The 27,116-nt window shown below is 39.1% G+C and overlaps 1 protein-coding gene across 12 annotated transcripts in view; it reads left to right on the forward strand.

The window, feature by feature from the left end:
• The window catches only part of NRXN1 (neurexin 1), a 1,537,142-nt gene that overhangs the window by 1,367,883 nt on the left and 142,143 nt on the right, over positions 1-27,116 (forward strand). The window lies entirely within an intron of this gene.

The following is a 27,116-nucleotide window of genomic DNA, read 5'->3' on the forward strand; positions in this document are numbered from 1 at the left end:
TAAGTCTAATACATTTAAGTGTCTATTTGTCTAAGTCTTTATAAAAATAGAAGTGTATTACCTGTTGCTCTGTTCACACTAATAGTAATGGGATCATTCTACAGGTGAAACTGGAAAAATTGGAATATATTTCAGTAATGCAAATTAAAAGGCATTACATTAATGCAGATTAAAATTTTAATCTTGTGAAAAGTTTCAATATTCTAGGCTCAAAGTGTCACACTCTAGTCAACTAATTAATCCATATCACCTTAGCAAAGGGTACCTCAAAATTGTGACTTTGGGGTTTCATAAGGTATAAGCCATAATCATGCAAATTATAACAAATAAAGGCTTGAAATATCTCGCTTTGCATGTAAGGAGTCTATCTCATATGTTAGTTTCACCTTTTAAGTTGCATTACTGAAATAAATGAACTTTGCTTGATACTCTTATTTTCCGAGTTTCTTCTGTAGGTTTCTATCTGACTTTCCATATTTTTTTTAATGGCACAAATCGCTTGGTCTGTAGCACTATTCTTGCTGTCAAAATTACTAGAAACCCGACAGACACAATCTTTGGCTATAGTGTTCTGTAGGATTAGCCGATTTGCATTTTTAGAACACTGTAGCTGCTTTGGCTCCATTGTAAAAAGAAGCCATAATGCTATTGTGAACAGAGTCTAACCTTTTGATAAGACCTTGGTATTTGTACAGATAACATATAATGATTCCCATCTTTGTATGTGCTGTGCTCCTCAAAATACATATAGAGACAATTTATCTGCCAATTGTTTATTCCCAATCTTTTTAGCTTCTATTAGTCCCTTTGTTTCATTTTTCTGCTGGGGTCTACTGTGACCATTTTGTGCAAAAATATAGGTCCATTACTTATTTGAAAACTTTAAACTTATCCACAATTGGACCTTCACTTTTAATATCAATATATACATTTTCCTATAAAATGCCTTAACGAGATTCCAGTTTCCTTTGCAAGAAATAACTCAATAGTAATGTAAAAAAGCCCATCCTCCATTACCACAACCTGCTGCCTTGCCATAGCATGGGGGCAGTTGGAAATGGTGGACACATTGTCTATGAGTTGTCAATTCTTAGCTTCCTTTGGCACCGATTGATATTAACTGCTTATCTGTTCTCCAATACCTTCTGGCTTTAGCAGACATAAGGGGAGAGAGAACATCTCATATGATAAAACTATTTTTACTGGAGAGACATGATTCAATTGTAAAATTAGTCCATGCAATCCTAACAAATGCTATGAAGTTATAGCTAAACTTGAAGGGTAAATTCACATGATTATGTGAGAACAGCGAAAGAGGTATGCCCAAAAGTGATAATTTACGGATTTGTGCACAAAATGTAATGAGTCACATTATAGTCTAATTGTTATATATGATCATTGAATTTGCCACTATGTTATGAAGTTGTATGGAATATTTACATTTAATGAAATGTTTATTTTATGTTCTATACTGAATTTTGCCTATCAATGACAGTTTGTCACCTTATAGATTACTTTATATAGCGTGTTGTGCAATTAAACATTTGTCAACTGCAAAAAAAAAATATATAGTAGCATCTGTGCCAAAGACTTTGCATGAAGAAAATGCTCCTAACCATCTCTGTTTTATAATGGAAGGCATTTAGGGGTTATTATGCCTTGGAGCCACTAAGCATTTTACCACATTTTTTGTGCTACTGTTATGACTGAAGCCTGCTGTCTATCAGCCTTGGGCTGCCATCCTTTTACTCAATCTCTTCAGCCTTAGCTCAATGTTTTATTCTAATGTAATAAATAAGGACGGCATAAAACATAAACTCGGAACTCAGTTAATGTGTGTTGCTGCAATGCTGATCTAGTTACAGTGATGACACACTTGAGCAGTGGCACATTGATGAAGAAGAGTAAAGGGCCCTTTACACTACTGATTGTTTGGGAAGATCATCAATAAAGGTGGGTTCACACTACTGTTATGCCATTCAGTTATAGGTTCCATTTATAACGGAATATAAAGGAATGGCCAGATGGAATGCAAAATGGAAGCCTTTAAGAGGCATTCAGTTTTGCTCCGTCCTAATAGAAGTCTATGGGCAAGCATAACGGATCCGTCTGGTTTCCGCTATGCAGGATGGAAAAAAAAAGTTCTGTCGACTTTGTTTCTGTCCTGCATAACAGAATCCCGACAAATCCATTATGCTTGCCTATAGACTTCTTTTAGGACGGAACAAAATGGAATGTCTCTTAAAGCTTCCATTTTGCATTCCTTCTGTCCATTCCGTTATATTCCGTTATAAACGGAACCTATAATGGAATTGCAAAATGGTCGTGTGAACCCAGAGTTTGTATGAATGCTTATTAGCAGTAATCTGCTAGTGTACAGGTTACCCAATGCAAAGCAAAATGCTTGTTCATCGGGTAATAGAATAGTTTGTGCGGACACCTAAATCATCTTTTGCTGGCAGCAGATTGTGTTGTCTAAACAGGATTCCGCTGCCGGCAAATAATGATTCTGCATGAGGATGAGCCATAACATTAGCCATTGCTCCTCCCCATTCTGTGAAGGAGATGTCTACATTTAAATGCAGCATTCCCCTCCACTGACTATTGTCAGGAAGAAGCGCTTCCTTCCCAACAATCGTGTGCTCCATTGCCGAATATCTGCTTCTATGTGAAATGTTTGGATTCTTGGAAAAACCCTTTAATATTGCTATTTTACAAAACTCTTATGGTATATGGGACTAAATGTTTCTAAAGAAAATATATCTGAATATCATTATTATTAATAATATCATTATTATTATTTACTCAAAAAAGCATATAGAGTGCAACACAAGAACACAATTGATAATCATCTTCATCAGTTGTCGAATTCCAAACAGGGATCTAGAATATGGTGATGTATTGGCTAATAATATGTGAAGATCCCAGCAGTGTGGCTTTTCTGAATCTGACAGAAGATGATTTTGTCAACATTTGGTTGTTTCAAGCTCCTTCCGGGGTCTTTGAGAATGGCACCCAATGTGCTTATCGCTACTGGCACCATAGCTGCTGATTTGTGCTAATCTTTACAGCTCATTTTAAAAATATTGATATTTATACATTTTTTCTTATTGTTTCTTATTAGTCCTGCTGTCGCAGGGTACTGCTATGTCAATGAGGCGCACACTTTTCTTTTCTATGATGGTCAAATGAGGTGTGTTTTGAGCTAGTACTTTGTTAGTTTGAATTAAAAAATCCCAAGTAAAGCCTCATTCACACATTAGTGTTTCACAGACATGCTCTGTATGTGTTCTCCACAGACACATCCCCATTCATTTTAATGTGTGTATTCAGACATCAGTGTTTTAGCATGGTCCGTGGGTCCGTGTTTTTAGCACGGATACATTCTCTATTTTGTCCATGTTCATGGATCACACACGCCCATTATAGTCTATGGGTTCGTGAAAGCAACGGATGCAACACGGATGTTTTTGGTGCTGCTTCTGTGTTTCATAGATCATTGGAAAGAGATTATTTTCAAAATATTTTTCAGCTATGCAGGGTCAGTGAAACACGTATAGAACACGAACAGCAAAAAACGGATACAAGGACCAAACACAGATCCTTCACAGACAGCTTCATAGATGCATCACTGACCGCCTTCTCATCGGTTTGAGCACAGACATGGATGTGTGACTAAGGCTTAAGGATGAGTGAATGCATTTTTTCAAACTGGTTCAGAATTTGTTCTGAACTTCTTAAAAAGTTCAGATTATGACGAACCCAAATGTTTGTGATTCATTTTGGGTGAATTAGATAGAAAGAGAGAGAGCGTCAATGCCCCCTGAGATTTTGGAAAAATATTTGAAAATTAGCATACGTTACATCAGATGGGATGATGTAGAGGCATCAGATAGGCTTAGGAAAGCTAATCTGAATATCTTTTCCAAAAACCTAGAGGAGTATTAATGGGCCTACAATAGCCTGCACACACCTTTATTACACAGATGCTGTCCATAATGGGAGAGAGTGCAATACAGACAATGTGATACATATATATCGCCCAGAAACCAAGAGCATATTTGGGTAGAATCGATTCATAGCTGATGTCTGCATCTACTTTGCACTTGGCATCAGTTTTCGACTTTTAAATATTGGGTTTTCAGGGCATTAATCATAACGGTCTATTTTTGTATGGCCAGGGATAGTCCATTGGTCTCTTTTTTTCAATGTTCCAGATGTCTATCATAGCCAGGTCTTCCTTTGTCCACTTTGCTCTAAATGTTTTTTTAAAGAAATGTCCATGCACTTGCTATGCCAACTTTCAATCCTAATTTTAACTATATTATTCCTGTATTCTTATTTTGTTTGCTGCACTTTTAGCAGCATCTGTTTGTTAACTTCAGTTAGTCCTTACTCTTGGCTGTCTGGGATTTAATCAGCCAATATGTGTTTTTCTTCTTCAAAAGTCTGTTTCGTTTGCAGTAGTCTCTTCCTCCTGGTGTTCTGGGCAGGTACAATCGATCAACATCACTATGTGGGTGTAAACTGTAGTTGATTGCCATCAGTCTTTTCGTTTTTCTGTCCAATGCATCCAACTCTGCTTGTACCCAGTTGATTCCTGCAGTGTATCACATGACAGTATGGCCCAGGTGTTAATGGCTTTGGTGGTGTTCCCACTGTTCAGTTTGCTCCTCAGTATTTTTCTCAATCTTTGGATATATTCCTTGCTGAACATGGTCTTCACTTGCCTGTGCTCCAGCTGCAAGGTATTTGTAGTCCTCAGTTTGGTGATCACTTGTCCATTGGTCATTTCAATTCCTTCACATTCTGTGATTTTACCCTTCTTCAGTGCTAATGTGGCACTCTTATCCAGGCCAAATTCCATGGTAATATCATTATTGAAGGTTTAGACTGTGTTTGGCAGTGACTGGATTTCTGTTTCAGATTTCCTGGAGAGCTTCAATTCATCCAGGCACAACAAGTGTGATATTTGTGCTGATCTTTAAAAAGAACACCGGAGAGCTCCATATCAAGCATGTAAAAGCAATGTTTAGACACACCCTTTGACAGGCACTCACTCACTTGGAATCATGTGGATATACAAATTTATTCCTAAAATAAAATTAAACAATAAAAAACAATTAAAATATATTGACATAAATCAGTGGTTCTAAGGGAGATTTCCAATCTATAAGTAGGGCTGTATATTACAACAAATAAGATGTCCACCTGTAATCAGATAAAAAATAAAAAGTATCTATGTGCCCATTAAATCCATGAGAGTATTTACAGTATTTTAAAAAACACTCAATAAAGGTATGCGGCCAATCCACTGGAATGTTTGTGTAGTCACTCTAACGAGGAAATCGGATTCAATTCAGGGTTCCTCACTACATAGGTAATAATTTACATTGAACTTGGAATAACATTTGTGTTCAGCTGGAATATAGTTTTGAAAGAAAGCATGCATGCAAATCTGCTTAGTTATATATCTAGATATTCACTTCACATGTAGATCGAAATAGAGGCTCAAGATTGAGTACAGCTTTATCAGCCCACTTTTGTTATAGCAAAGTAACCCATCTCATCGTCAATGGATAATTGTTGGCAGTCACTTCTAATTGTCGGCAGTTCTGAAGTCTCATGTGCGGAGTGGAGTCTTGTGCCTTGGTGTGGTGTCCCTCGTAGTCTCCGGCACTAGTGTGACTTACCTCTGCTATTTCTTTTCATTCGGAGTGCCGCAACTGTAGAATTCTGCCCACATCCTGTGCACTATGGCTCCAAGACTCGGCGTCCCACGTCGATGAGAAATAAGGTGGGTATTCCTCGTATGATAACCCTGCTTCCCACGTAATAAGGAGTCAATATAGCGCTACAAATGTGTTAGAGGTGGACAATAAGTAAAAATATTTTTCATTAGACCTTCCAGGTAACAGCCTCAATCAGATTTCCAATGTTAATAAGACCCCAATATGACCGCAGCTCAGACCCACAATCAGACCTCAGCTCAGACCCCAATGTGAATGACCCCCAATCAGACCATAGCTAATAGCCCCATTAAAAATAAGACCCCCCATTCAGCCCCCCATGCCTCAGATCAGCCCCCTGCCATCAATCAGCCCCCAGCCATCAGCCATAAGTCATTCCCCCAGCCATATGCCTCATGTCAGCCCCCAACTATCAGCCTCATATCAGCCCCCAGCCTTCGAGCAAATAAAATTATAAAAATCAACTTACATCTCCTGCTCTGGCTATCCCTCCTCATCTCCAGTGCCTCATATGCAGTGTCTTTTACCTGCCGCGGCTCTGCTGTGACCCGACGTACATAGCGTGAGGTTACAGAGCGCCCTCATGCTGTGCGCAGCCACAGCACAGCTAACAGCCTAGAACAAGGAAGCGGTAATTACAAAGCCTTCACTGCCTCCCAGTCCTCCGTTACTAATGAATGCTCATTAGTATTCGCCCCATAAGACGCAGGGACAATTTTTCGCCACTTTGGGAGGGGGGGGGGAGTACGTTTTGTGGGGCAAAAAATATGGTATATGTGTTGCTATCTGGTTTTAAGCAACAACAAAAAAATGACACATTCCTTTAAAAAAATAATATAAACAACTTTAGAAAAGTTTACAGAATACATAGAGTAGAAAATTGTTGCCATACTCTCTGAAAGGGGCAAAATATCCCTTTAGATAAACATTTGTGTTTTCTGCAGATATAAATTGTTAGTAAAATAATGAATAAACTAGACAAACAAGTTATTTGTCTCTCAGAAGATAAGAACATCTTCATTTAGACCTGAATACTTCTACATTTCAAGTATCCATGGAAACTGCCATTGGTACAAAATAATTCCAAATCTTAGGCCAAACATCAAATCGCATATGTCTAAAACCAAAATGTTACATAATTCATGTGTCTAAATTACATGCAGTGTATGTAGGGTACTAACAGCCTTTTGAGCCATCACTAATCCAAATGATACATTTTAAGCACCATACATATTAACATAGTATGGCTTGCCACTAATTATTTTTGGATCTCTGAGAACTTTTAGAATGAAATTGTATAGCAATGACACATAGCGTAAATGTGTAATAGCTTTTAATCCTGTACACTTGTGCTGAAGTTCTTCACCCACTATGTTGTGAGGGCTCAGCACGTTGTTAAGGAATCATAATGTTTTCTCCGTCAGTAACTGCATCTCTTAACCAAGTCTTAATAAGTTTAAAAAAAGGACCTACTTAAAGTACCGTACATTTACAATTTTTTCTGCTTAGGTCTTTAGATGTTTTCATTAGACTTTTTTTTTTCCTCTGTAAATATAATTTTAACACTCTGTATATGATTTGTATTTATTGTTTTAAACAGAAATGTACAGGGAACTTTATAAACATTTTTAAAACAGGCATATTTTAATAAACTTAGCTATAGAATGTTTTATTGTTGTTATTGTATAAAATCAATATTTTTTTCCCCCAACATAAGTTTAAAATACAAATCATTACTAAATTGGTGAACGAGAGACACATTAGATACCTTATTTGATCAGGTAGTCAAATTAGAAAATACCTATTCAGTCAGGTCATTAAACAAAGCCTCCAGTTATCAAAGGATGCTTTTCCTAACAACTTATTCCAGTTCTTAACTACTTTCCGCATTTGAATTAGTGACTTTCCCTACTGAGTCAAAGGGACTTTTTAAGCCAATGCTAGGATATTGTTTCTTGTTTCATTTATAATTAGCTCTAAAGGCATTTTAAATCTATCGCACAATGGACTAAATCATTTGACACCAAGCACAATCCCATTAGCACACAAGAGGTGAACACAAACACTGATAAAACACTGTCAATATCCACAGTTGCCTTGTTACTGGCATACTAATGAGATTCATGCATTCATGGTTGATTAATGTTTGGTTTTATGGCAATCAAACTGTTTACTTTCAATATGGGATCTTGAAATATAAAAATAATTTGTTTCTTGATGATAAAGGCTAGTTTCACTCTGCTGGACTCCATTATAGCCATTGAGTTCCAGGGGAAGGATAATAGCATCCGGCAATGCCGAATCTGGAGAACTCAGGCAGACTATTCTATGCTGGACCAGCCTGCCATAATCCTCCATATCCGGTATTCCCAGATACTAGCACCCAACCACCGAACCCCATTACCTATAATGGGGACTAGCATAGATCGTCCACTACCAACATTGTCGGTATAAAAGTTGCCTAAAACTAGTCATTGTGTCACAGAAAATCATCCAGCATTTTTTTTATTAGATATCCCCCACAAAAGATAAGGGAAGCTATGCTTACAATGATCAGAAGACCATCACACCACATTGTATATAATTAGGGGCTTCCTTAGCGAGACTTTTTAACTGGAATTATAGGGATGATAACTAGTGTTGGGCGAGCATGCTCAACCGAACACTCTTTTCACTTTAGCATCGCAATACTCGGCACATCGCGGTGTTCGGTCGAACACCACCTGTGCTCGAGCTTGATGCTCGAGTCTCCTCCCCGCTCGTTTGTTGCCTGCTACGCAGCCAATAAACATGCAGGGAAGTAGTGCCACTCACTGTAATGTCAGAGCCATGCTGGTTACTGGCGTTACAGTGATTGGCTTTCCGGAATGCGTCATTGCACCCGATGACACGTGGTGCAGCTCAGACTTAGTCAGGGTGAGCTGCAGCAGAATGAACAGATAGTGTAGGGAGAGGGTTTTTTTTAGGGAGTTTTGAGTGTGGAAAGATGTTAGGTTTTAGAGGACTATTGTTTTATCTGGCTGCAAAATATATTAGCACAACATGCGCTAAATTGCATGCAATTGTTTGGCTGCTGGCGACAGCAGCAACATTGCCTGTGCTACTGTACATCTTCCATATAAAGTTAGCCGCTGGTGACAGCAGTGACATTACCCGCGCTATATCTGCTGTATTAGGTTTGAGCATCCTAAATATCTGTGAAATTCAGTTTAATTTATTTGCGCATACACTTACAAAACCTGCGCTACTGTACATGTGACATACTTGCAAGCATATATACCATTTAATATACTCAAGGCGAGCAGTAAGGGACGGGGAAGTGGTTGTGATGTTGATGGTGCACACAGAGGCTGTTGCCCTGGGTGCTGTGAAACTATGCCTCCTGCCAGAGCACAAGAAACACACTCATCCTCAATACCTAGCTTCATGTCCCAGTTTGCAGGGTGGCGCAGGACACCACTCTCGGAGTCACACCAGTGTGATCAGGTGGTCGGTTGTATTGCAGCAGATAATGTTTCCAGTCGTTTAAACACCACCCTGTCTACCAAAAAGTCCAGTCTCAGTAACCAAGAGTCTGGTCAACAGAATTCTCACCCTTATCATCCTTCCTCCCACCATAGAGAGTCTTGGCAAACAAGTGATCCCACACTCGGATATTCTGAGGAGCTTTTCTCGGCGCCATTCCTTGATTTGGGCCTCTTGCCAAGCCTGCTTGAAGAGGGACATGAGGAGATCTTGTGCACTGATTCCCAAAATCTTGTGAATCCACAGTCAGAAGATGATGGTGGGTAATGGCAATTAGTGTTTAACAAGGTGGATGATGATGATGAGACACAGTTTCCAATAAGTCAAAGGCATTTAGTCTTAAGAGGTTGATGATAAGGATGAGACACAGTTGTCAATAAGTGAGGTTCTTGTTAGGTCAACAAGTCAGGAGAATGATCATAGTGAGGAAGTGGAAGAGGAGGTGGTGGACGATAAAATCACTGACACAACCTGGGAAGTAGCAAACCGAGTGAGGACAGCATTACAGAGGGGAAGGGATCCGCAGCACTGCAACAGGCTGGAAGAGGCAGTGGAGTGGCAAAAAGAAGAAGCCAGGCCACACCAAACAGGCCCGCAATTGTTCCCAGGAGCACCCCCTTGCGGGAATCTCCCTTGCCAAGGGGTAGGTTTTCTGCAGTCTGGTGTTTTTTTGAGGAAAGTGCGGACAATAAAAGAATTGCAATTTGTGTCCCAGTGCAGAGTACATATGTCCTTATCACAGGCCTTTGAACGAAAGCGCAAATGCCCATCCATCCACCGACAGGCAATGGCACTAAATGCGCACCTTTCCAAATTGCTAGCCCTGGAAATTTTGTTGTTTAGGCTTGTGGACACTGAGGCTTTCAGCAGCATGATGGCAGTGGTGGTCCCTCGTTACTCATTCCCCAGCCGCCACTATTTTTCCCAATGTGCCATTCCCGTCTTACACCAGATTTTGGCCAGGGATGTTAAATTGTGGAGGCCGGGAGCTAATCGTACCCTAGGATGGCACAGGTGCTATCGACGCCAAGGATTGCTGGCCCTACTTCCAGCAGCATTTCTGTCACACCCTACATAAGTGGCTGCAACCCTCCCGTCTCCTCCTCCACCTCCTACCTCACTTCCACCTCTGAATTATCATCTTGCAGCATCAGTCAGCCATTAGTCAGTAGCAGGAAGCAGTGTAGCACTGCAGTGGGGAAGCGGCAACAGGTCGTGTTGAAACTAATTTGCTTAGGTGACAAACTGCACACTGCTGCAGAGCTGTGGCTCTCCCCACTCAACTTAGAACCAGGCATGGTTGTGTCTGATAATGGCCGTTAATTGGTGGCAGCTTTGGAGTTCAACAAGCTCACACACATCCCATGCCTAGACCGCGTGTTCAACTTAGTGGTTCAGCGGTTTCTTAAAACCCACCCCACTTTGCCTGAGCTACTGGTGAAGGTGTGCCGAGTGTGTTCCCATTTCCGAAAGTCATCTACAGCTGCCTCCGGTCTGACAACACTGCATCCGTGCTTGCAATTGCCAGCTCACCGACTGTGGTGCTACATGAGCACTTGCTGGAACTCCACGTTCCACATGTTGGCCAGGCTTTGTGAGCAGCAGAGGGCAGTGGTGGAATTCCAGCTGCAACATAGTCATCACCTTTTCAGTCAGCTTCCGCTCTTTACAAGCACTGAGTGAGCTTGGATGTCTGACCTTCCACTTCTGTGTTTACTGCAACACTCGCTGCTCACAATGAAGGCGGATGCTTTGCATGTGGACGAGATCGAAATGGGAGAAGACAGTACACAGGGTGATAGCTAGACCACTCTCAGTTCGTCTTCTCAGTGCAAATTGGATAATGATGATGATGAGGAGGAGCTGGAGACGGTTGCCTCTGCTACAGAGGGTAGTACCCATAGCAGGTTTATTCCATCTGTTCAGCGTGGATGGGAAGAAGAGGATGAGGAGACTGAGAGTCATCCTCCTGATGAGGACAGCAAAGTCTTGTCTGTTGGGACTCTGGCATACATGGCTGACTTTATGTTAGGCTGCCTTTCCTGTGACCCTCGCGCTGTACTCATTTTGGCCAACACTGATTACTGGTTGTTTTTCCTTCTTAACCCCCGCTACAAAGAGAACTTCTCATCTCTTCTTTTGGTGGAGAGGACTAGCAAAATGGTGCTATACCATAAGGCCCTAGTGAAAATTGCTCCAAAAATTTCGAGCTGACAACGCTGGCAGCAGAGTACGTAGTTCATTGAGCAACCAAGGAGGGTAGACGAGGGGAACACACAGTAGTTCTAACAGAGGCAAGGCAACACTCTTCAAGGCCTGGGACAGTTTCATGACACCACACCAACACCCTCACCCTGATGCGTGGCCTAGTGTCACAAGGAGGGAAGAGTTTTGGAAGATGATGAAGGAGTACGTAGCAGACCGTGTCAGTGTCTTCAGTGATCCCTCTGTGCCTTACAACTATTGGGTGTCCAAGCTGGACACGTGGCACGAACTGGCACTCTATGCCTTGGAGGTGCTGGCCTGCCCTGCTGCCAGCGTTTTGTCAGAGCGGGTATTTAGTGCTTAATAACTGATAAGTGCATCCGCCTGTCAACTGAAAATGCTGACAGGTTGACTCTTATCAAAATGAACAAGACCTGGATTGCCCCTGACTTCTCTACTCCATCAGAGGAAAGCGGCTGAACAAAAAGGCACTTTAAATGTGGCTTTTATGGTGTATTGAATACACTGTATTCCCATGCACCCCTTCCAACACAAAAAAGGGTATATGTTTCAATCTTCATTTTATTCTCCTCCTCCTCCTCCATCATATCAACATGGTTATTAGGTTGCCCTCACTCCTAATGTTTTCGAGGGTCAGCTCAGCAGCAGGCCCATGTTCCTAATGTTTTAGAGGGTCATCTCAGCAGCAGACCCTCACCCCTAATGTTTTAGAGGGTCACCAGCAGGCCCTCGCCCATAATATAGTAGAAGGTTAGATCAGCAGCATACACTCACCCCTAATGTTTTACATGGTAAAATACGCAGCAGGCCCTCACACCTATTTTTTTACATGGTCAGCTCAGCAGCAGACCCTCAGCCCTAATTCTTTAGATGGTCAGATAAGCAGCAGGCCCTCGCCCCTAATGTTTTAGAGGGTCAGCTCAGAAGCAGATCCTCACCCCTAATTTTGTAGATGTTCAGATAAGCAACAGGCCATTGCCCCCAATATTTTAGAAGGTTATCAGCAGACCCTTGCTACTAATGTTTTTGGGGGTCACCAGCAGGCCTTCAATCATAATTTTTCAAGGGTGTGTATGATTACCTCTTTTATGTGTAATAAAGGGTGTATTGGAGTGCCGGTTCCTTGTAATTTTTGTCAGCCCTTTCACTTAGTGCATAGGCTTTATGAGTGTAGGATCCCACTACCTGAACAATTGTACCACAATGTTAATGAGGCTCTACTTTATGTGATATACAGGTTGTATCGGAGTGACTCTTCCTTGTAATTTTTCGCAGCACTTGTGCATTATATACATGTAAATATATAGGAAAGAATATTTTATTTTCGGTTTGGTGCGTATTATTATTGTCAGTCTGTAAAAGTAGCATACTACTCGGACAACATTGTTCCCAGCAGCAACCTGGGAGTCCAAGATGCATCCAGACATCCTCCCCATGCTGTTCCCGAACCATTTCAGTTGTGTTTCCATCAATTTCTGACCTTTTCATATGAACCAGACACCCTCTTCAGAGCAGGGGTGCCTGGTTTAATGCTTAGGTTCTCCCATTGACTTCCATTGTGCTTGGGTGCTTTGTAGAGCACCCGAGCATCCCAACGTGTTCTACTCGAGCGCCTGAGCACTTTGGTGCTCGATCAACACTAATGCTTACATAATTTTTGGGGGAGGTATAATTTTTTTTGCTTTATAACACACCTAACCATAAGGCAGAAAATAAGAAAAACAAATGTATACCTCAGATAAGACCCTCAATCTTTATTAGACCCCCAAATTAGACCTCCAATCTTCATCAGATCTCAGGTCAGACATCCCAGTTTCATAAGACCTTAGATCAGACATAAAATAAATAAAGGTACTTTTCTCTCCTGATCCGATTATGCATGCTCTTCCTGTTGCACTGCACTGTGACATAACATTGCACAGCATCAGGTCATAGTGTGCACTTATGTGTATTACATCCTGACATTGTACATAGGACACAGCGCAGCACCAGCAAATTACCAGTGTGTGGTGAGTAAACCAGCACCAGGAGCGGTATACTCACCATGTCTCATATTGGAATCACTCATTAGTATTCACTTCATAAGTTGCACTGCCATTTTCCCCCCACTTTGAGCAAAAAATATGATAATTGTTTTTAAAAGGGAAGGGGGGGGGCTCACAAAACGGTTAAAAAGGAGATGGAATCAGATCAATGTGGAATCAGCAGCACCTGGGGATCAGTGGATGTGAGCAATGCTTATTTAATATTTTTTACGCTCTATGATCTCGCTCTTTCTGTATCTTCCTGGAGAGACCCCTTAAGTGAATCAGTATTTTAGGAAACAGACTTGAGTTTTCTAACGTAAAGATATTCTTTAATGGGATACAACATCCAGTTATTGCTTTGTTTGTTTCATTCAATATTTCATATTGTTTTCCAAGGGATATTAATAATTGTAGAATGAGATAACAGCAGAGATCTTCACTTGCTTCACTGAGGTTAACGGCGTCTTTAGTTTTGCATGAATTTCCCTTCATCCTCCATTTAATGATGATGAATATTTGTGATTTGAGTAATGCCACACCATCTTCCACATCATTTGTTCTGATGAATACACATCATAGGAAAACCTACAGTATGTCATTTTAATTGCTTCTATTAGATGTCACCATGTACTGTACAATCAGCAGTTTTGTTGTAGACCATTACTTCTTATCTGTTGTCTCTAAATAACATCTGTCTAAAATACAGAAGACCTATGTTTGGAGTCCGTTTTATTTATTAATTTCAAGAATTTTGCAAGCAGAGAATAATGGTAATTTACAGAGAATATAAGAGTGTGGATCTGGCAGAATTGTGGGGATTAAGCTAAAAAGGGGTGCAAAACTTTTAATAGAAGGAACCGGGATACAAGTACATTAATCATAACTCATATCTTAACTGTTAACTAAAATCCTAAATAGCCATGTGGATGTCCTTATATCTCCTGGGTTAACCATACACATGAGGTGCCTATTTGCCAAAAAAGCTATCTCACCTGACTGACCAACTCACATTCATGTTTGGCTCAGATGAGTGGTTGTGAAAAGTAATTACTTTTCTACAGAAACATCCACACGATAGGCAATAACTATTAGATAGGTTGAGGCCATACTGCTGAGACCTCAACCGATCATGAAAACCCATACCAATCAGCGCCTCTGGAAAATTAACTGAGTGACAGGTTGGGTATTTGCCCTGCCACCTAAGTTAATCTTTACAGGAGCTCCAGAGACAGCAGGGCACAACACTTATCTATTCCTGGAATTCCTATACAGATCAATGGCAATTTAAATAGTTGACCTGTTGCTCCATTTATTTCAGAACATTCATCCCTATGGGAGTTTTATAAACAGCTGAGTAAAGCGCTTAGCTATTTCTGGAATTCTCATACAGATAAATGCAGTAGCAATTTGCATGCACGACCTGCCTCTCTGTTCAAAATACTCATCTCATCTACTTTCTGGCGCAGAGGCAGTTCACTCCTCTCTTGATTGAAAAAATTACCTGCCGAAGGACCTGCGCTGAACGTGAAGATGTCACCATGTGCTCCAAGCATAATCACGTGGTGGCAGTGAAGTCACCACATGATCACACTGGGAGCACGCGGTGACTTCATCAGGCTCTGTGCAGGTCCTTTTCAGGTCTTATTCAATCAAGAGAGGAGCAGACTGCCTTTGCACCAGAAAGTGGATGAGATGAGTGATTCTATTTTTAACTCAAAAGTCCATATTATTATAGTGTATTACCATTTTTAACAGACGTTAGATGAGTAAACTTCTGTAAAGCAGCCGTTAAAAACTGTTTATTAGGCTGAGTGGAGTTTTAACATAGCGATTTGTGACAAATTAATATCACATTTCAATTTTCAAACTTCGGTGAAGCTGACAATTTGAATTTTTCAAAACTTCGGTCATCTCCAGTCTCTACCACTGATGATCAGGCGATTATCAGGAAGGATTAATATCTTTCTGACAATTGTGTGCTCCATCGGGCTATGTAAAGATTCCTTTACACAAAGTAACCAATTCATGTTGACATATACAGTATTTGGTTTGTTATCAGGCTAAGCATTGAGAAATAGGGCTTCTTTTCCATTCTATCACTGCTATTGATAACGTTCCATTTACACAGAATGCACATCCAGTCAATGTTGTTTGTCTTACAAAATGGTATTGATTTTCAGATCTGACAACATGTCATTTGCAACTGTGAATTGTTTACTCTTGTCTCATTCCTGATCGCCTTACTCAATACTTTGTGATGCATGAAAATCTTTTAAATAGACTACAATACATCAGGGAGCATTTTTTAGTTTGTTTTTATAGATATTTTTTTTTTCCCACCAAGAAATTTATGTTCTGTGGAATCCAAAACTAAAGTATTATAATTCACCAGGATAAAATATGACAAGATGGTAAAGATTGTATAGTATAAAAAAAAAGAAAAACATAGCATCATGTACGCACCATCAATGGTCGCAACTAAAATGGGTTAATGCACTTCCACTTACTCAGTCTATCGTGCATCTTGAACTTAAGCTGCAAACTGAGGATAAATCATACCACAAAACAATCCATGGAGCCCAGAAGCACACTGCCACCTACTAAATTCTGGGCCTGGTATAAACACACACTCAACTGTCCAGCAGTCACTATGGATTATTTCAGAGCATACAAGGACCAACAGTTTTTTAAGCTTACCAATGTTAGAAAAGAAAAGAAAAGAAAGAAAAAGTAAAATTATGTGTAATGCAAACTAAAAGAGAAAAAAACATGAAAGAAGGATCAAACACTTACAAGTTTTCAGCTTTCTTGAGGGTAGGAGAAACAAGAGAACATAACTCTTAGCCAACCCTCCATATTTAGTAGTTCCTTTATATTCTAATCTCAGATTTCTAAACTGCTCAGCAACTTAATAGGCAAAAAAGTTTGTTTTTTTACTGCACAGTGGATAATAAAGAGAAGCATCATCACTACTAATTGGTTTTCCTTTAATTCCCCTACTATATGAGCTGGGGCATGTTTAGTTTAGATAAACATACTGTATGGGTATTTGCCAATTTTTTTGAGCCTATACAAAATAGGCTTAGATGTCAACTCTTGCAATTTGATCTGGCCAAGAGATAAACCCCTCAGCTTTGGTTCATGCAACCACTGTGGCTCAACCTATAATAAAGTGATTTTATAGTTCAAAAAGTCTTTAAAAAATTAAAGTGTGGGAAAGGGAAGCTCTGATGATCACCACAAAAATAGATCAATACCTGGGAAACAATTTTGGACCTAGTTAGACACATTTAAAAAAAATGGAATTTCAGGGCAGTCACTTAAAATTCTCCATAATCTTTTTTTTATGGATATATATTCAGTATTAGTGAGAAATTACTGCCACAATAGAGAAGTTTTAGCTATAAAACACAGTTCTATCAATAACCAAAATTTCATGTATAAATGGCAACATCCAAAAATGTGCAGCAAAATAGTGACAATATGGTGCAAAATGTCCTAAGATCTGGCAACCCATGAAAATAGAGTTTCCTTGCTCAATATGGAATCAGTATCAGCCATGGTAAAAGGTCAGGCAATGTCATTGACTTTTCATGTGGACGGCTTGAAATAGTTCTGCAATCCTAAAGCACCCATCTGCTGTCATTTCCCTGAGCATCTGTTTCTGTTATTTAGAGTATCTGGCATACCTTGCCAAAAGCATTCAAAGAAAGTATGTGCAAGTTAATGCAGCACCATTGCAGGAAGATAACTGTTTTACAGTAAAATATCTCAAGGCAAGAATACACAAATTGAAATGCCACTTCCTGGCTTAGCAAAAAAATAAAATAAAAATTCCCTTGGCTGTAGGCTACTGCTGGCACTGCTCCTTTGATACAAAACAGATTTTATTTATCTCTGAAATGCCATTATTTATTACCACATGTGCCTATGGTGTTTTGTTTGCAAGACCTCTTCCAGACAGCGACCTCCCCTTTGTTTTTCCTGTTATAACTAACCACGCATAACGTTCTAGAATATGACATGACAACAGATGTGAAAACAGCTGAATTGTTTTTCATCCTGGATGAAACATTTCAAGCTACTGGGTGCATTCAAAGCATTAAAGAGAAAAGACAAAATAGGCTAAAAAGTTAACGAAATGTTTAACAAAAGGCATTACAAAATATATAAAAGGTATCCTATAATTTCTTTAGGCTTAATTTTTTAAAGGGTTGCCATACACTTTCAAGAGCGGTTTGCCAAATTGCTATCCTCCCCAGTTCCCCATAGACATGCAAAGTGGGATTAGCTAAATTAACATATGTTCTGAATCTGGAGAGGGAAGACTTATCTCCCCTAAAAGCAAAAGGTTTGGGCATGTAAAATTCAAAATGCCTTATTGTTCTTTCCACCGTCATCTATTGGGGGAGAGTTGAGACAACCCCATACACCTCTATGAGTTGACCTGCAGATTCAGCTCATGGACAGCTTAAGAAACTAAACTAAAGGGCACCCATATTAAATTTGCATATATAAGATCTACTAAAGTCAATCTTGAAAGCAACCAACCAACCCAGTCTTGTTTCTTTTTCACTTTGTGTTTTGGAAAATGGAGTTTATCAGATTTTCTGAATTAGTAGATGCTGAATTAAAGGGGTTATACCATGCTGCTATAAACTGATGCCCTACCCATAAAAAAGTTGATTAGCATCTGATCCAGTGTGCCCATATTTGCCGAAATATTGGCAAAAAATGGTGCATCTACTATGCCAGACCCCCATGTCAAGGAAAATGGAAAAAAGTGTAGAAACCCTAGTTCCACTGTTTTGAAATTTTTTGGGTACACAGAGTGTGTTTTCAGGAGAATTGCCACAGCAGTTATAATGCTATTTATTTTTTTATTTTTTAACCAAAGCCACGGAAGAAATATAAATCCCGTCTTTATGATCCCTAATCTTTTAAATTCTTAGCTACTCCTGGTTTTAGCTAAAAAAAAAACAGACAAAAAATATATTTTTGTCAATTTAGGAATATATTCAGTAAAACACTTATGGTAAGTTGCCAGATTTACTCCATTTCTTACATTTTTTTGATCCTTCCAAAACTCTTGAATGGTTTCAAACAGTGAATAAAAATAATAATTAAAAAATATTTTGAAAATGTATTAAAATATTGAATGCATATATACGAAACATGGTAATTGGTTAACCATGCTTTCAAATTTTTTTTAGAGCCTTGTTAATTTGTAAAATTACAAATAGAAGAGGGAGGTGTACCAATGGGAATTTAGTCTAAAAGCTGGGCACAATGCTTCTATTATGTCATTGTTCCTAGCTGTAATGCAGGTATTATTTGTGACAAACCTTGTGAAAGCTATCTACCAATGTGAAATGAAGATTGCTCAGCTTGTTAGCTTACTACATTCCCAAGCTACAATCCATGATCACTGTCAATTCCTCATTGGTTTTTCAGAATACTGAAGACTTTACCGTCTTAACAGAAGTCAAAGACAAGATAAAAATCTCAAAAGGGAATTATTGTCCTCAGCTTTTCAAAAAATCTAATGCTTCAAATTCAAATGCTGGCGAAAATTCCATGTGGAATAGTGACCATCACTGTGATAACATGTTTAATAATAATAGGACTTTGAATGCAACAAAAGGCACACACACAATCTTTTCTTTCCCAGAGTACATTACCAAACACATTTCTTGTCCATTTTATTACGATTATATTTAGAGATGAGTGAATCGAAGCTGATAAAGTCAAATTTGTCATGAATTGCAAGAAAAATTAGATTCTGAATGAATGCAAATTTCCTCTCGCTTCGTGGTAACAAATCACAATTTTTCCTAACATGGCGGCTATAATGGCAGCTAAAATGTGTGAGTACATGGGGCAAGGAACTCTGGGAAGGAGGGATGACCCAAAATGCCATGCATGCAGCCAATCAGCAGCCAGCCCGGTGATGTCACAGCCCTATTAATAAGGGGATCATCTTAGATTCTGCCATTCACCATCTATTCTAAATATATAATAATTTGTGTAAATATATATGGCTAAAAACATATATATATATATATATATATATATATGTGTAAATTAAGTTTAGACTTTCTGAATAAGTTTGTGACAGGATTTGAACTCACAGTTTTTGCATCACAGCACAGAACTTTAACCACTACACTATATAGCTTCATAGCCAATCACTAAAAATTTAATATGAGACTTCTACTGCATAGGTCTCAGTAGAAGTACAGTACAGTAGAAGTATCATTTTTCTTATTTGTGTTTTTTTTAAGTAACTGACTATGCAGCTATTATAGATGAGTGGTTAAGTGCCTTGCTTCTAATACATAAGGTTGTGAGTTTGAATCCCGGCAGAAACTTTTCTGAAATACAGGCTAAATTGGATTCAAATACACTGGGGTGTCCCCAAGCACTGACTCCATATATGAACATAGCTATATATGGAGTCAGAGCAGGGACTCATAAGCCTGGGTTCTCTCGTTGACCTCCATTGTGCTCAGGTGCTTGGTAGAACACACGAGCATTGTGAAGTGTTCTACTCGAGCACCCGAGCACTTTGGTGCTCACTCAACACTAGTGGCCATGCATTTATGATTGCTTGGCTATTTTCAGAATACCCATAATGGTGAAGGAAGAAGTGGCTGTCCATGTTTGGTGTGTTGTCCACTCATTGCTATGGGAATTCTGAAAACCGCAGAGAACACAGTGCTCTCCTTCAATTTGGAGACCCCATTCTGGAGATAGGAGCAGGTCTGAAAGGTGAGACCCACACCTATCTGACACTGATAGCATATCCTAGCTACATGCCATCAATGTCTGAGATGGGAATACCTCTTTAAGGGCATTAGAAAACAAAGCGTTGAGTTTTTTTTTTAACAAACAAGCCAGAGCTGCCAGTGTCATCTAGCGTTCATGTTTTTCTTTTGGTTTAGTTAGGACTGTTGGTGGCCTGCACAACGATGCACATATCCATATATGTGGTCTCTGTTAAAGGCAAAAAAGTGAGATAACACCTGGAATATGGCAAATTTACTGTCTGTGACACTTGAAATGTCGCAAAAAAGTTGCATGCTATGCCAGGCAGCCCCTGGTGTATTTTGTAAGGCTAAGTCATATAACATGGTGCATTGCACCAAATACATGAAAATTGCACAGTTTCCTAAACGTGATATGAAAATTTTCTCAAATGATAAATGACCCCCTATATATATATTTTTTTTTTCATTAACTTATATAGCACTGACATATCCTATATGATTAGGACAAGTATATTTACAATAAGTATATTCGTTTCAAAGGTACTGTGTATAGATAGAAGGTCTACAACTGAATGATGGTGAATGTATTTTTACATCCCTGTTACTTTTATTACAATTCTTGCAAATACATATGAAGATGCTTATAGCACCAGATTCAGTGCATGCTAATTATCATTACTACATTATTTATTTCAGTGACATACATGATACACTGTTATATTGCACATTATTGCTAGGGATGAGCGATCTTCATATTTTGAAGTTCGAGTTCATGCTTGGGTTGTGTTATACACTGATTCGCATTATGAATTCCGTTACCATGGACCATAATGCAATTCCATGACGGAATGCATAACAGAATGCCTTTAGAGGTCTATGGCCAGAATAACGGATCTGTCCGGCTTTTGTTATGCCGGAAACCTCTCCTGCATAACGGAAACCGTACGAATCCCTTATGCAGGTCATAGACTTTTATTATGATGAATGAATAGCTGAATGCCTCTAAAGGCATTCCGTTATGCATTCCATCATGGAACTGCGTTATGGTCCGTGGTAACGGAATCCATAACGCAATTCAGCATATACCATAACCCAAACACAAACTTCAAAATATTAAGTTCACTCATTCCTAATTATTGCCTAAGAGCTTACCAATACAGTAGATGTATCTTATATGTATGGCTGTAAAATATTGGGTTGATGAAAAAAATATATTTTTTTTATTCTTATGTCAATCACGTTTTGTCTTGTTTTTTTTATATGCAACCATTTTGTGAACATTAGTCGATTGTATTTTAGTGGAGGAGTGTAATACATTTTTAAATGAAAGAAATCAACTGTTGGAGAACCCAGAGAATCCACAATCTTCTTTTCTGACCTTCCAATAATAAGCTATGATAAAGTTGATTGACTGCTTTTGTCAGTCATACAAAAAGATTCTATCTGACAGTTTGACCTTTTTTTGCCTTTTGTGGCATTTCTGTAGCACTGCATGTTATTAGTTTACTTTAAAGGGAAGTGTCTTGAAGCAACTAAATAACTGTAAGATTGATAATGTATCTCCGGTAGGGACACACATATTGCAGTCAGGCGATTGATGCTCCTTTTGTTTTTGTCAAACACAATGGCACAATTGTGTAGCGATCCAATTATGGGAACTGGATTTTCGGAGAAAAATAAACTATTGGTCTATAAAGGCAAGCAATTTACCCATCTGTCAAAAATGCTCCATGTTTTATAGCCCTCATGATAGACTTATGCTTCACATAACGTGGCCCAGATTGATGAACATCAGAACAGTTAGAAAGTTAATGGTTCCTCTAGCTCAATGTTTTACAGAAGAAACCCTAAACCTACTCTGTATCCAAGCTTCTAAAATATTCATCCGCAATACTTTGCTAAATGCATTAGGAATACATTCAAGATGTCCTTACATAATAAAATGTAAAACTTTTTGCATTTATCATTTTCATTTGTGCTTTGTTTCTCAATCAGCAGATTACAAATTACTGCTGTGGGACATCCCGCTGGATGGCAGCAAATGTCCCATGTGATTGTGTGGCCTGCTGTCATAGTTGCCATGCATAGATATCATGCTAATTGTAATGTAAATTTTATAGTGGTGGGAGACTGAAGAAGAATTTCAAATTGTCATATAAGTTGAATGCAAAGTCTTACTCTTGGAATCACCCAAATTTAAATGGTCATAACAGCCATTAAAGGGGATCTCTAGGATTGATAGTGACAGCCGATCGTAAGTATAAGTCATCAATATCAGATCGGGGAGGTCCATTTCCTGGTACCCATGCCTCTCAGCTAGTACTTAGGCCTCTTCCTAGGCCCTGTGGCTTAGGTGAAGCTCAGTCACATTCAAAGGAATGGGCCTGAGCTGCAATAGCGAGCATAGCCGCTATCCAATGAATGGAATTGTGCTTGGTAAGCTGTGAGGAGGCCAAAGTACTCACCGGAGCTCTGGTAAGCACTTCAGCTTTTTCAAACTGATGATCGATAGGGGTGCCAGGAGTCAAACTTAAGGCAGAGTCTGTTGGAGGTGTACAGTATATCTCAAGAATTTTACAGCTTGTACCTAGGCTCTGACCTAAATATCTGTTGCTCACAGGATCCTATGATTGAAAATTATTTACTGAATATCTCGTTTTACTGAAGGTCTCTATATCGAATAGTGCACTATTCGAAACAGAGAAAGTATGCTAATGTATACCAGCCCAGTGAAAGTCACAAGAACATATTTGGCATCACTGTATCTTGTATAGCTACTGATATATTCAATATAATGTATCTGTATAGCACCACTTCATTTCTTATTTCTTTGACCAGCTCTTTAAGAAGGCTGCACATGCTCAGTTTCATCTATCAACTGCCTCCTGAGCTGTGACAGGCACAGCATTGGCACACCCCCTCATCTGCAGCAGAAAAGACATTCCCTTGAGCTTTCAGCTTGATATATATCTAGCAGAGCAATGAATGCGGAGATCTCTGGATCCATGTGAGGTGCAGGACTGGTTCTAGCTTTGTTATAAAAATGCATTGTCATGGACTATATCAGGGGTGGCCAACCCGCAGCTCTCGAGCAACATGCGGCTCTTTGCCTCTTCAAGTGTGGCTCTAGGGGTGGAGCTGGGAAGCAATCAGACCAGCGCACCCCACACTCAGATCTCCTTTCCTGATCGGACACCGTTGCTACTCTGCAGCTCCAGCTTGCTCGCCACTACATCCTGATGTGCACAGTGTCAGAAAGTAGTCGGTGGAGATGCGCACTATAACCTGACGCTGTGCGCATCAGGTCACAGTGGAGACCATGTCAGACCTGCAGAGTAGCAGATGCCTGATCAGGAGCCCGGTGCTCGATCAGGAGAGGTAGGCAATTTCTTTTAATTATAGTACTGAGCATGGGAGGTTCTGATCTGAGCATGGGGTATCTGAGCATGGGGGGGTTCTGATCTGAGCAATGGGTGTCTGGTCTGAGCACGGGGGAGTCAGATCTGAACATTGGGGGTCTGATCTGAGCATGGGGGATCTGATCTGAGCACGGGGGGTCTGACACTGGGAGTCTGATTTGAACATTGGAGGTCTTATTTTGGTGGTCTGATTTGGAGTTCTGATGAGGATTGGGGATCTTATCTTAGGTCAGATGAACATTGGGGGTCTGATGAAAAATATATATTTTCTTCTCTGCTAATTAAAATAAGAAAAGAAAACAGATCAGATTAAATATATATATATTTATTTTTTCTCTGCTAAAACATAGGTGCATCTTATAGGGTGAAAAATACGGTGACTCTTGTGTAAATATATAGTTTGTGGCTCCTGGTTTGTCATAAGTTTTGTTTTTTTCTGGCTCTTTGTGTCTGTAAGGTTGGCCACCCCTGGACACCCCTGATCTCTGATTTTCACTTTTTACTTTAGTCATGGGATAACCCCTTTAATTTCTGCATCCAATATGCCCAATGGTTCACTCATAATGGCCCAAGCTAAGGTAAGGGAAGAGGTTTGGCAGGCTCCATGTACAGACCTATATACAAACCAGCAGGCTCTCAAGGCATACATTTAAAAATGTATTTACTAAGCAACAAAACTAATACAAATAAACAGATAAATAAAAAGTCACACAATACAATAGTGACATTTTACAATAAAAATCCAATGTAGTCCAGTCTACAAAATACTATTGAATATTTTTTAAAAAAAGTATTCATACACAGGCCAATTCCTAACCGCAGGGGATTTTGCAGGATTAAAAAAAAGTATATTTTAGACTATTTATCCATGCAGAGCGGTTATGTTAATATGAGAATAAAAATTGATGGTTAGCAACCATTAGAGAGGGAGTTCTTCAATACTATACCTCTGCTTCATGTTGCCATGTATTGTGTCATGAGGAGAGTTAGATTCTGGAAACAAATTGAGTTTAACGGAAAAAAATAAAATAAATCCCCATACTTTCCAGAACTGTTTGGATATTTTACAGCTATAGGCTTTGTTCATATACTGTGCCTGTCTTACACCTCCACCAGGAACAATAACACACTCCACAAGCAGATTGTAGGAAATAATTTCCCAAAAATAAAAGAATGTATTCCCCTTATTGAATTGACTTCTATTTTAGTGTTAAATAGTTGACTCTCACATGGAGTCTTGAATTCTACTATCTATCTATCTATCTATCTATCTATCTATCTATCTATCTATCTAGCTATCTCATATTATCTATCAATCTATCTCTTACTGGCTTTTTATATATACATATTAATTATATATTTTTAGTTCTTTGTTGTCAGGGTTATTATGACTGGTATAAACATATAAGGATTTAATTCTATATTTAAACAACACCCACTTACAAATAGAAAATATATTTTTTAATATTTTATTCAATTATTATTTTTGTTGCAGTCCTCAATTATTAGGAAGAAGCAGTCCTTATTTTTTTATTTTTTTTCATGGGCTCCTTTACACCTAAAATCGAACTTTGGGGCTTTTCAGTCATTTTTTGCCTCTTCTAGCCCTAGAGTAAGACAATGAGCTGTTTACAATTCTGTCATTGTATTCAATGTCACAAACACAATTCCCGACAAAAGTTTGACCTGTGTTTTATTTTCACCTCATCGTATTCCCACCGCTGAGATGATTTCGTCTTGACACCAAATAGATGTCTTCAATTAAGCTTTATGCTCATCATTTGTTCCCTTTTATATCAGTAGTGACAAGCATGTATATTGGCAAATGCCTCGCACTTAAAACTTTTGTAGTGTCGGATATCACGGCAGATATTTTATATGGAAGATGATAGCGTACAGATAGTTTCATTTGTACATTGTATTGCCTCTTCACATTTTACTGGAGTACATTTATTTGATGGATAATATAATACAAAACAAGATCCCATTGAAAGATATAGTTTATTAGGATTAATTTTGCAAGTAAATCCATGTTAATCCGGGAAGACAGATGCATTCAAACAGTACTTGAAGCTTCTATTCCACTTGGAGATTCTTTAATTCCTTCTCCTTCTTATGCTTTATGAAACAAATAAAAGCTTTTGAGATGTTCTGTGGATTTGGCATTCCAGAATAAGGGACTATCTGAAAATAACTACACCTAATTGATATACAAAGATGAGATAAAACAAATGTTGGGAGCTCCATGGTTTACTCTTTGTTAGAGGCAAAAAAAATTGTTCAAGAATTACATAAAATATAAGAAAAAAGTCCATCTGCCTTCACAGGACTGAATGTAAAGTATATTTAATTGGATTCTACAAACACTAGAAACATTTATTATCTTGGATATATGGTATAACTATTGCTATGACTTAGGACAAATTACATCCCACACTGATTGATAGGTTTTGTTTATATCTTATTTAATTAATTAAAGGGGTTGGCCAATCGGGAACATTGGCATATCGTTAAGATATTATATCAATGTCAAATAGGTGCTAGTCCTACCTCTGGGAACCACTCCTATCTAGAGAATGGGGCCCCCAAAGTGAAGGAAAGCACACAGCTCATGAGCGGCATGCTCTTCATTGCTATGGACATCAAAAACAGGCAAACAAGCATGCTCAGCTATTTTTGAAAGCATGGCCACTTCTCCATTCTTACGCTGCTTGCCTATTTTCAGAACTTCCATAGCAGTAAACAGAGTATGGCCTTGCATGCACAACTGCATCTACACAGGTCACTGTACTGAATGGTGACTCCTAGTATTCTTTAAAATTTATAGGAGCAGGTGACTCATTTTGAGTAATGGGAATTTGCCATTCACGGCTGATTGAAGGATATTAAGCACCCTCATAAGTCAGAAGAAAAGTCAATTAGCAACCTATATGGTGTGCATGATGTTGTCCTGCATCAGCTCTGGGACCGTACCATATAAAAGGGTTTTTATAGTGCCCAATGTTCAGGCAGATTATTACTAACAAGTGTTCATATGGAAGACCACTAGCAATAATCTCCCTGTGCAAAGTTGCCACTGATTATACGATGAAAAAGCAAAACCCTCATTTCTTCAGCAATAGATTGTTGGCATCTGAACAGCACTCCCTGCTGCTGGAAAACAATGATTCTGTATGGGAATGAGCGATGGCATTAGCGATCACTGCTCTCTAATACTGTGGAGGAGATAGCTGCATGTAAATGCAGAGGTCTCCTCCACTGATAAGCAAACAATTGTTGGGAAGGAACGCTTTCTTCAAGATAATTTCTTGCTACATTAGGCCATGAAAAGGGGCATTTTGACTGTTTATTTAAGCATTTAAGGTTCCATTCAAAGCCTCTTTTAGCAGTAGTGTCGTA

Source organism: Bufo gargarizans, chromosome 4, assembly GCF_014858855.1.
Source record: "Bufo gargarizans isolate SCDJY-AF-19 chromosome 4, ASM1485885v1, whole genome shotgun sequence".
Classification (NCBI taxonomy): domain Eukaryota; kingdom Metazoa; phylum Chordata; class Amphibia; order Anura; family Bufonidae; genus Bufo; species Bufo gargarizans.